The 12,524-nt window shown below is 37.6% G+C and overlaps 1 long non-coding RNA gene across 1 annotated transcript in view; it reads right to left on the bottom strand.

Moving 5' to 3' along the window:
- The window catches only part of LOC105512712, a 23,141-nt gene extending 11,121 nt beyond the window's left edge, over positions 1 to 12,020 (bottom strand). The window contains exon 1 of the long non-coding RNA XR_001001902.1: positions 11,931 to 12,020. This is a non-coding gene — a long non-coding RNA (uncharacterized LOC105512712). The remainder of the gene's footprint in view (positions 1 to 11,930) is intronic.
- Between the last annotated feature and the right edge of the window lie 504 nt (positions 12,021 to 12,524).

Raw genomic sequence — 12,524 nt, 5'->3', positions numbered from 1 at the left:
CTCCAGTCTGGGTGACAGAGCAAGACAGTGTCTCAAAAAAAAAAAAAAAAAAAAAATGTGGTGGTTGCTAGTCTTCTGCTGGTGCCCATTGTGTTACCCGGGCACGAAACCTCTTATTGTAGAAGAGAGAAGGCAGCAATGGCATGACAAGAACAGTCTGTCTACTGTGGTGTGATGGGGTCCCATGCAGGATGTTTCACCATCCTGCCTTCCACTCTGAAGTAATCTAGACATCAGCTGGAGAAGGGAAAGAAAAGGGCATCTACCTCCTCTTTAAGTCATGAAGAACACATATAGAATCTTTTAAAATGTTCAGGTGGTTATTTACTGCAGGTTAAGCAATACAGAGCCTACAAGGGGAACAGAGATTTAGGGACTCGCTGCAAAGAAGTCACAATCCTATTTATGGCATGGGGCCTGCAAGCTCACCCTTGATGAAGAGACTCCCTCCTCCAGACCTTTCCCTGCCCCCTTGCCCCGCCAAGTCATTTGCTCCAGTCTTATGCCCCTTGTTCTCTTTTAGATGGTCTTCAGAAAGGATGTTCAGTCCTTTCTCCCTCCGGGTCTCTCACTGCTTAGGCAGAAGGGGTGCTCTGGATTTTCCATGGTGGCCAGGCCTTGGAGACCACCAAATACCCAAAAAACAACCAAACAATCCTGTGGTGGGAAAGATAGCCCCCTGCTGGCATACCTCCTCAATATTATTTTGCTACAGGGGCAACTTTTCCTTTCCTTCACTAATTACCAACCAGTGCTTTATCCTTAACATCTGGGAAAGGAGGCAGGCTAGCCACAGAGCTAACGCAAGGGGAATCAGTGTGTATGTGACTTAATACCAGTTTCGAACTTATCATCTACACATTTCCATATGTAAGCCTACCACATCTTTTATGTTAAGTCAGTTGCTCAAAAATTGTAATGGAAATCTCCAGGAAAACAATGTTAAAGGAGGGATTATAGAGGGTAAGGATGGGTCAGCTGTGAGGTAAGGCAGGGTTGAGTTTCCAAAATCTGAGATTTAAGAAGCTTAATTTTACCTCAATACTGTGCTAATATAGGTCCCGAATCTACCTGGAGACTTATGTATCCACAGACCTGCAGAGATAGGCCAGGGCTCCAGAGTGAGTTAAAGACAGAACTGGAATTAATAATCAGGACTCCTGGGTTTAGGTGTTTGGCTTAATCTTCTCAAAATTTTCCCAATAAAAAATACTTTCCTAACAGACTTTTTAAAAAGATGGCCAGGGGGAATGGGTAGCATTTGTTTATTCTTTCACTGAACCAGTATCTTTGGAGAACCTCCTGTGTATGAAGTAAATGCAAGGTACTGGCGATATTAAGATAAATAAAGCTATGGTCACAAGTCCAAGATACCAGCAATCCTAAGACATTGCAAGCACATGAGGATGAACATTTGTAAGTGCTCCGAGAGAGGAAGACATGGAGAGGTTATGATGGGAGCATTGTAGAGGAGCACCCAAACACTTAGGGGCTCAGAAGTAAAAAGAGAGCTTGCTGGGGAAAATAAATCGTGAGTCAGGTTTAAAAAAAAAAAAGGGAGAGGAAGGCAAATGGGGTATGGCAGTGAAGAGGCCAAACTCAAGATGAAAAGGTACTTTGTATGCTCAAGACAACCTTGAGCATTTGATATTGATAGAGCATTCCAGCAAGATTTCAGACTGGAAAGAAGTTTAATGAAGGAGAGCTGTGAGGCCACCCTTATGAGCTCTAACTTTTGTAGAAGAGGAAACATGATCAAATTTGCAATATATTGCTCCAGTAGTTGTGTGGAGAAGGAACAAAACTGGAGTCCAAGAAACCATTTTACAAGGTTGGTAGTAACCAACCCAGGCCAGATATTCTAAAGGTCAGAACTATGAAAGACCATGACGGAGAAAAGATACAAAGGAAGACACAAAAGCAAAGGGTGAAAATCAATAGTACTATTTTTGTTCTTCTTTTCTTTCTTTGGAACATTCCATAAATTGAACTTAAGTGTAAAGTACACTGTATACATTTTATACTGAAGTGTATTACAGGAAAACATTCCATTAATCAATAAATGTGGAAGAGTAATTTTTTTTAGTTAAAAGAGCACGTATTTTCAAATAAGGAATTCCCTGAAGCTTTTCTTTTACTGTGCTAACATGTTTAAATCTTGATTGTTGTCTGTAGAGTAGGAGGAATTGGATTTAAATGTTGGCTTAGATGCTTTTTTAGACTGAGTAGTAGATTCATTTATGAATTTACTCTAATTATTCTTTTATCAAAAAAGATTTAGAGATTCAAATGAGTTGGTGAAGAACAAAACAGTTTCCCTGAAGGGGAGGAAATGTGTCTTATTTATCTTTATATTAACAAAAACAGAAGCTTCTATTTAAACTTTTTCCAAGTGTAGAAACAGGAAAGCATCAAAATTCTTTTTCTGAAGCAAGGAAATCTTTTATACTGCTATGTGAGATAATGATTAAATTGATTAAGCACTATTCTAAGCATGTTTCATGAATTCCCTTTAATCCTCACAATAACAACCAGAATGTGTCAAGGCTGGGATTCAAAACCAGGTTGTCTAGTGCTGGCCTGTGAGATCTTTCCCACCAAACTCACAGCCTCTTAATAATTATTTTAATGTGACTGGGAATAAAACTGATATACAAAATGAGTAACATATATATATATATATATAATAACAAGCAATTAGAAACTATAGAACAAACTATAAAAGAAAAACAGTAAAAAAATAATAATAATCAAATGTCCTATAAGCTTAAAAAGAAATTTAGATGAATACTTCTAAATGCACCTGAAGAAACTAAAGGGAAAACCCAAATAAAAGTATAACTTGTTCTTGGGTGAAAAGAAACAATTCTCCCTATGTTTATGTTTATACATATATACACATAATGTATGTGTGTACATACATGTATGTTTATACATACATATACATATGTATAAACATACATGTGTGTATATACATCCATGCATATGTATATGTATTCACATATATATACATACATGCATGTGTATGTGCTTATGTTTATACATGCATACATATGTGCATTGTGTATACATGCATACGTGTGTATACGTATGTGTATACATATATGAATATGAAACATATGAATGTATGTGATCTCTAGAATAGGATTTCTTAACTTCAAGCCGATTTTTAAAACACCTGTATAAAAATAAATCAACCAAGATATTTTTAAATAAAAGTAATTTCTACAGTAAGAGCAAAACATGTTTAAATCCATAGTAAACTTAAATCTGCAGTAATAAAATGTAAATATTCAGATCTATGGACTAACTAGAAATAAACTCAAGTACATATAGGAATTCTTTATATCAAAAAGGTGATGTTTTGTAAGAATGGAGGAAAACAAATTACTCACTAAATGATGTTAGGATAACTGAATAACCATGAAGAAAACTGCAATTGAATTATCTTACCCTTTTTACAACAAAATTGCAAATAACACAAAGGTTTAATTGTACAAAGAAAATACAGATACAGATGTCTTATAATCTCAGTGAAAAAAAAAACATTTTCTTAACCTGACCCAAAAAAGAAAAACAGGCATTCTTATAAGAATAATAAATTCTTTAAAATTGTGGTTGAATTTAATTCATAGAAAAAAATACACTATAACTAAAATGAAAAGACAAACGAAAAATTGGCCAAAACAAAATTATAACATATAGGTAAATTATTAATTTTCTTAATATTTTTAAATCAAAAAGAAAATATTGAATAATATCCCAAAAGAACAGTAAGCAAAAGATATGAACTATCACTAAAAAGACATAAAAGCTGCAATAAATTTACATATATGTAGACATTTTAACATTGTCAGGAGCTCAGCTCAGCTGCCAGATGTCAGGGTAGCCAATGAAAAAAATAGGCCAAAATGAAAGTTACAGCGAAACTTTCAATTACTTCCTGCAAAGAGACTAAGCCAGAGAAAACACTGTCTCCTCCTGCTCATTTCCTTCCATGGAACAGTGTCAGTAGAGGAAAGTGGATCAGCACAGAGGAAGCCCCAAGCAAAAGGCTCCTGCAGCTTTACAGACCCAGAGCTAAAGGAGCGCAATGATGAAGTATGGAAAAGTACTGGGTATTGTAGTACTGCGTCAGAGTGGAGAAAAGTGTCTTCAAATCTCCCCATACCCCGCGTGCCCAAAAGGAGATATCAACAGAGACACGTGAGGAACGTCTCAGCGAAAGGCCCTAGATAAAGAGGCTTCTGAATGAAAGAGGCTGAGCTGGAAAGGCAGCTATGCTTAAGGGCATAGCAGGCTGAGGGTTCCTGGGTCCTTAACTGCGAGTCCTCAGAGAGGCTGCAGTGCAGGGGCTGTGCACCAAGTCTGTGTGGGGAGGGTAGCTTCCTCCAGGAGGCCTGCCAGGCAAAGCCTTTTGAATTGCCTATGGTCAGGTCTGAAAAATCACACAAAGGTTTTTAAGCAGGAGCTGGACTCCTCAAACTTCTGTTGTATTAAGAGAATAAAAAATAAGACTATCAAATTCCGTTTTTACTTACAATTTAGCAAAAATCAAAAAAGCTGAAAACCTGTGTGTGGTGTGAAATAGGGAAATGTATTTATATACTTTGTTCATAGGTGTATAAATGGTACTTTTTGTTGTAAAAAATGATCTCATGTTAAGGAAATTTAAAAATGTCTATCAAAAGTAATTACACATATACCATTTATCCAAGCAATTTTAATTCTAAAAATTTGTCTTCATGTAATTTCACATGTGTGAAAATTATTTGTCTTCATGTACTCACATATGTGAAAATGATATTCTCTGTATTACAGTTTATAATGGTGGAAGATAGAAACAATATAATAGTCATGAAGAGTAGTTAATTATGATTTATTTATATAATTGAGTAATAAATAGCCATCAAGAAACAGCCTTATGTGTACAACAGTCCCCACTTGTCCACAGTTTTGCTTTCTGCAGATTCAGCTACCCATAGCCAACCATGATCTGAAAACATTACATAGAAAGTTGCAGAAATAAACAATTCCTAATTCTTAAATCACAAAGCATTCTGAGAAGCATTGTGAAACCTTGCACAGTCCCTCTTCCGCCCGGGACATGAATCATCCCTTTGTCCAGAGTATCCACACTGTTAATGCTCCCTGCCCCACTAGTCACTTAGAAACCCTCTGGGCTATCAAATCAACTGTCTTGATATCGCAGTGCTTGTGTTCAAGTAAACCTTATTTTATGTAATAATGGCACCAAAGTGCAAGAGTAGGAATACCAGCTAACCGGATGTGCCGAAAAGAAGTCATAATGTGCTTCCTTTCAGTAAAAAGGGGAAAGCCCTCAACTTAATAAGAAAAAAAAAATCACATGCTGCAGTTGCTAAGATACATGGTAAGAACAAATCTACGACATTGTGAAGAAAGAAAAAGAAATTTGTGCATAACACATACAGTATTCTGTACTATCTACGGTTTCAGGCTTCCACGGGGAGTCTTGGAACTTATCCCTAGTGGATAAGGAAGGTCAACTGTACTAGAATTGAACATCTCCACTAAATATTCTTAAGGTGAAAAGAAAGTGGAGCACAGTGCACTGTGTAAAGAAAGGATGTTGCAGAGAGTGGTTAAGCCCAGCTCTGGCAAGACTACTCAGGTTCACTTCCAGACTCTGCCACCTTCAAGTAGATATTTAGCAAATAAATTTTTTGGATACTCAGTTTACTCACCTGTAAAGTGAGTATCATAGCAGTCTCTGGTCATAGAGCTGCTGTAAAAATTAAATAAGCCTGCTAGTTGTCTTCTTCCTGGCATACCCTTGACCACATTTGCCAGCCTTCCTTATGGGAAGATATGACGTGTGAATGAATTCTAGCCAATGACTGGCAAACCAGGACCATAAAAGCCTCTCAGTTGCCATTTTCTATGCTATTTCTTTTTCCAGCTAGATACTGATGCCCAGAGTGGTCTTGGAAGCCACATCCTGAGGATGGCAAGGCCCCCATCAGTCAGTGCACTCAAATGACTCACTGGAGGGCCAGAGCACCCCCTCACCACACACACATATTGCTGATTTAGATCACCTTCTTCTGAATTTGAATAATACCACCTTTTAGGGTCAATTGTTAGAGCAGTTAGTGTTACCTTAAATAATAGGGTAGGGTAAGTGCTTAAGCAGTTGCTGCCATTATCACAATTATTACCATTTTGATGTTAGTACATAATACATCTCTAAAAGTTACATAAGAAATTAATAATAGTGTTTGCCTGTGGCAGAGGGGATTGTGAGGTCTCTTGTACCCTTCGAATTTTTGGCACTTGCATGGTCTGTATGCATGTATTGTGCCTGTAGTAGGCAGGCTAGGCTATACTATATTGGGATCAATCCTGAAATTCCAGTGCCTTAATATAACAGAGGCTATTTTTCATTGACATCAGCATCTGATGGAGGCCAGGAGGTTCTGCTGCCTGTGACTCCTCCACAAGGTGACTCAAGGATCCAGATAGCTTCCATTCGCCAACTCCTTTATTTACTGAAGTACCAGTCGGAGAAAGAGAGATGGAAAATGCACATCTTCTCTTTGTTTTTATTGTTTACAATTTATTTGAACTTTTATTTTAGATACAGAGGGTACATGTACAGATTTGTTAGATGGGAATATTACATAATGCTGAGGTTTGGAGTATGAATCCCATCACTCAAGTAGTAAGCATAGTACCTGATATGTAGTTTTTTGACCCATCCCCCACTGCAACTTTTAGTAGTCCACAGTGTCAATTGTTCCCACATTTATGTCCATGTGTGCTCAGTGATTAGCTCCCACTTATAAGTGAGAACGTCCAGTGTTTGGTTTTCTGTTCCTGCAATACTATCTCACACAGTCAGAATGGCTGTTAATAAAAAGTCAAAACACAACAGATGCTGATGAGGCTATGGAGAAAAGGGAATTCTTAAACACATCCTCTCCTAATTGCCATCGCTGCTCACAATTCAGAGACATAATCCCACTGAGATCTTGGAAATATAATTCATCCATGTGCTCTAGGAAGTTAAATGACTTGATGAACCCATACCTGTGCTTCTCCATGATGTCCTGAGAACTCTGACACTCCTGAAGAAACAGGCTGAGGGTGCTTTCTCGGTCATTTGCCATATTACAATGATTCCTTTAACCGTAAGCATGCAGATTAGAATCTATCTCTAGAAAAGCTTGATATTGCAAGGCTTAGGCCATTCCAGACCCACTACATAATTGATAGAAGATACAACAAATAAAAAGAGAGCTTATCAATTCTTTCATCTTGATACCTTACACTGTGTCAGAAGAACTTTTTGTGGGCTTTCTGCTTTAATATTTGTATTCAAGAGTTAAGGAACCTCACCTCTCAGCGCTCCAAATGAGAAAGTTAAAGCTTCAATCAGTCGTTTTTACTGGCAATTTTCTCACGTATAAAAAAGGAAGGCAGGTCACCTCAAGGGAGAAGCAGTGACCAAGTTATTCTGAAAGCACTTACCCATGGATATGCCTCTTTTTGCCTAACTCTCTCAGGACTTTGAAAATCAGAGAGGTCAGGAATCTCTGCTTGGACAGAAACTTCACTGGGGCTATTAATAAGGTTATTATCAATTGATTTATTAATATTATCTTTAAAGAAAAGGTCTTTGGCTGAAAAATTTTTGATGTTTCTCTTATTTGCTAACTTTTTTTAAAACCACTTATTAATTTGGGTCCTGTCAATAAAGGGGGTGGGGCAGTATTCTGATCTTTATATGAATTCGTATAAAATAATGTATTAACTATTTTTAAAAATTAACTTCTATTTTTAAAAATAAATGCATCAGACCAAAAACTAAATGTCAGTATTGATGGTTAGATCCTACTTCACTCTCTCTACCTCCAGGCAGGCTATTTACTGTTTTCCTCTCCCACAGTCCCCTGCCCCTCTACAGTAGACAAGACCAGGTGACTAGTTCTTGCCAAAGGGCTGTGAACAGAAGCAAAGTGTGTCATTTTCAGACCAAAGCATTTGGGAGCCAGTGCCTAGCTCTCTCTTTTCCTGCCATGGTGACCTGGAAGCCTCCTGTTTCCATGGCAGAGCTACAAGCTGCCAAAGGCCTGAAACTTGCAGTTGCCATTTAGAAAGAGCTGCTGTTGAGAGTCACCACTGGATCTGGAGAGTCACCACTGGACCATTCTACATGACTGAGAAATAACCTTTATGTGTTAAGACACTGAAATTTAGAGGTTGGTTTGTTACCAAACATAGCCTAGCCTAAACAGACTAAACTACTTCCAATTCTCTAATACATCTAAAGGACCTATTCCAATGTAATTCAATCAACAATACATGTTAAATAGCTACAGTATGTAAACATAATAGGTAGATAGAGAACAAGTATTTGCTTGCATAAAATAGGTACTCCATAGAAGAACTAAAAGTCAGACGTGGGTAGAATAAAAAAAAAAAAAAAGCATTGTCTCTCCAGAATTATTTCCCAAGCTAGTTTGAAGACACCTTTATTTTACTTCAGCAAATGCCTACTGAATGTCTATTAAGTACAAAGCATCTGCTGAGCAGAAGGCTGCAAAGATGGATAAGAAGATCCTTGATCTTGAAAGGTCTGTCAGGCCAGTGAAGAAGACAGACAAGCTCACAGGTGATTATAGGACCCTGTGTAGGGTCAAGGCAGAAGAATGTGTGAGTTGCCATGGAGGCACAGAGGGCTACATGGCTCAGACTAGGAGAATCATGGAAGGCTTCTTCATGGAAGTAATTCCTAAGATGCTAGATTGATTCTCATTCTTTTCTTTTTACAGAGGAAGACAGCTATCAAATCTAGATGCTGCTTTGCTATTCAGTTGGAATTTTATATGTGTAAAGTAGTTGGCTCTTAAAGAAAATAAAAGCAAAATAGAATTTCAGTTTGCTTTAGGCAAACAAAGATAGACATAAAACTCAATTCTTGCCGTGAATCGCAAACCACTGAGAGTCCCACCCTTCATATGCATTTGCCCTAAATATAATCTTCCTCTGCACATTCATATAAGCTTCTAAAGCACATGTGTATATTCCATATTTCTGTTCCTTTCTATAAGTTATATGCCCATATTAACATGGCTTAGAATGCCAGTTGTATTTGGAATGTACGGGCCAACAATTTAGTAAACTAGTCAAGAATTTGGATTTTGAAACCACCTTTCCAAATCCTGGCTCTGGCCATAACTAGCTGATTGATCACAGACAGATTACTAAACTCAGAATGCATTTGTTTCTTCAGCAGTGGAGATGAGATGAATGGAACCTACCTCAAAGAACTGTTATGAGAATTAAATGAATTTATATATATACATACACATATATACACACACACACGTGCATATATACATATATATAAAATCAACCTAGAATAGTAAATGTTTGATGAATCAGCTAATATCAATAATCAGAGTTTTGTTAACTTTGTAGAAATATTTTCATTTGGAATTTATAATTCTGTCCTAAAATATGATACTTAATTTTGCATGGAAACAGAGCAATATGTTTGAGAAATTATGACTTTAAAGACAGTGGTTATTTAATAATATTAATAAACTAATAAAAAACAATTCCCCAGCAGATTCATGAAAGAAGGCATTATGAATGGAGGTAAGTAGCTGTGGTACTGAAAAAAGGCACTCCACTGAGTGCCCCAGTGTCCCCTTTGTAAAAGAGATTGTCTATTTTGCCTATTTAAATAAAAGTTTCATTGAGAAGAATATGAATATTAAAATTTCATGTCTCTGTGAGGTGCCATCTCTAGAACATGGTCTTTTATACCTCAATAAGAAACATTGACTGAAAAACCCTAAGGTTAGGAAGTCATGTGAAGCAGTCTCCTCACTCTAGTCAAATTCATCTTAATTGTTTTATTTTACAGATAATACAACTGAATTCCAGAAATATTAGTGTTAACTAAAATTAAGAGTTGTAGCAAGGATTAGGACTCAAAATTCCTGACTGCTGGTAAAATAGCCTTACTGGGCTTTAACTTCAAACATACAGTGCTTAGTATTACAAAGTGTAACATCCCACTATTTTCTAAACTGAAAATAGATCAGTTGAGCGACTATAATCCTTGAAATCAATAAATTTTAAACATTGTTCTGGTCCTGATTTGCTCTATTCTAACCTCCAAGTCATTTATCATGTTAGGATTTCTCACACTCTAACAATAAAAAAATCAAAGCACTTTAATCCTACCTACTTCTTGGGAAGGCAATAATAATTGTAAAGTTATTTGAAATGGCAAGTACAAGGAAAAAAATCTGATTCAATGTTCTCTTCCTATTTCAATATCAAAGCCCAGTGCTGCAAGTTAAGGATAGAATGAAATCACTTGAAATCAAATGGTTGATAAAATTTCCCAAAGCTCACCTGAATCTCATTATATCAGATCCTTTAGTTACTAGGGTATGCAACTATTACACAAAAAGATTACACTGTCTGTTCAGAAGTAGGTTGACAGCCTTCCCTTCACTCTGCGTTACCTCATATCCTTGATTTTTAACATTGTTCCAAACCTCCTTAGATTCCATGGTGTGTGTGTGTGTGTGTGTGTGTTTGTATGGAATGCTCAAAGTGTAAGCTCACAGAATATGAAAAACTCACTCTTCTTTACATAGTGGGAATGCTGTTTCCTTGGTCTTTTGTAAATACATTTTTTTAAAAAAGTTCTTTTGTGCTTCACTTAAACAAAAGTAAAAATCTGACATCAGGATTGTGGGTGATAATGGGAGGTAAGTGATATAAGCATATTAAAGCAAAGTCCTTCATTTGAAGGACTGATCCACCCACTTCTTAAGTGTTTCTTGCTATTCACTGCAGAATCTGGAGGACTTACACACAGTACTTCTCTAGGTACCAACCACAAAGCTTCCATGAATTTATTGGAATTTTATCTTTTACCCTGGCCCTAATGAAACAGCACCCAGCTATCAAATGTAGAAATATAGAAGCCAACACCATCAACCTCAGGTTCCAAGAACTCCACATTTTTATTTATGTCTAATTCATCTCTGAAATATAGAATCAATAATGGAATTAATCCATTATTCCAAACATATCCAGAATAAGCTGGGTGTGGGGACTGACACTACAGCAGTGAACAGTTTAGGACTCACATAAAAGCTCTTTAATTTGACAAACAGACACACCTTGCTTTTCATACTCCAGATAATTCAGAGCTGTGGGAGCACACAAAATAGAAGTTGGAAGTTTATAAAAAGAGATGCTGAACAGGAGGCTGTGCACACTGTAAGAGTAAAAGCTTGAAAAATGTGAATGCATATAAATAAATTTAAACTTCAATCTGCTGAATATTTTGAGCAAGAGATCAACATAATAAGGTATGTGTTTTAGGAGCGGATTATGCATTGGAGTCAGAAAGATTAGTCAGGAAGCTAATATATGAATTTGGGAGAAGTTAATGAAGCCTGAGTCAGATCAATGACAGTGACCAGAAAGGATTAATTCAAGAGATAGTCAAGAGGTATATTTGAGAGAGTGAGAGTTAGAGGGCAGATGGAAGACACTCAAATTCCCAGAAATTTGATTTCAATTTACTATTAGACCAGGCAATTTGCTAGAGACACATTATTCAGAGAGAGAATTGCATGATAAGAATAAGGAAGGAAAATTGGGTCCTTCTTTCCAAGATCGTGGATTAGACATTTTTAGCATGTCTCTACCACTTAGAAATAGCAAAATAGTGCATAAAAAGTCAAATCTATGAGCTTTAATTTAAAAAGGAAAATGGGAATCTACCACAATCATGAAGGACACCTTAGATCCTGCAGCAGAGAACGACGACAAATAGCCTGTGATGGCAACTAGCTGATAAGAGTGAAGCTCCAGTATGCAAGGAAGGCAGAGAGCCTCCCTCTGTGACTCACCTTTCCAATGAGGATCTGAGCAGCCCAGGCTGAGGGAGAGCACTTTGTTTCTCCCAAGCCCTGGCGCTAACTTGTGGAGAGGCTTGGAGATGCTTTGAGGGAAAGACACCAGGAAGAGCTGCAGGCATTTTCCCAGACCTGGAACACTGCATTAAAAATGTAGGATGCCATTTTTAATCTGGGCACATACAAAAAAAAAAAGACCGCCATTCTTTGGTAACCTGGCAGTGTGGCTGCAGGGGCATTTTAGTCTTGGGCCAGAGATTGAAGCATCTACTCCAGAGCAAGGTAGGGACCTCCACAGTCAGATCTGTGGAAAGTGCCTGAGCTGTAGCTACCAGAACTGTGTTCTCAACCATTGTAGGCCTGAAGCAGGAGCAGAGCTGCTACAGCTGCAGTTTCTCCTGGATGACAAGACTTACAGCCAGGACCAGTTTAGCAACATGGAACTGATCTTCACATGTCATTGCTGGGTGCCCCAGTCTGCTCCTCTGAGATTGTGTAGCAGGATTATCTTTTCTTCACCCTCAGGCAGAAAACCAGGTAGAGGACCTGCTTGCCCAGACCAGCAGCCTGAGCCATACCACCCTTCAT

Source organism: Colobus angolensis, unplaced genomic scaffold (assembly GCF_000951035.1).
Source record: "Colobus angolensis palliatus isolate OR3802 unplaced genomic scaffold, Cang.pa_1.0 Scaffold218, whole genome shotgun sequence".
In the NCBI taxonomy this organism is placed as follows: Eukaryota; Metazoa; Chordata; class Mammalia; order Primates; family Cercopithecidae; genus Colobus; species Colobus angolensis.
This window is presented reverse-complemented; position numbering and strand designations above follow the sequence as displayed.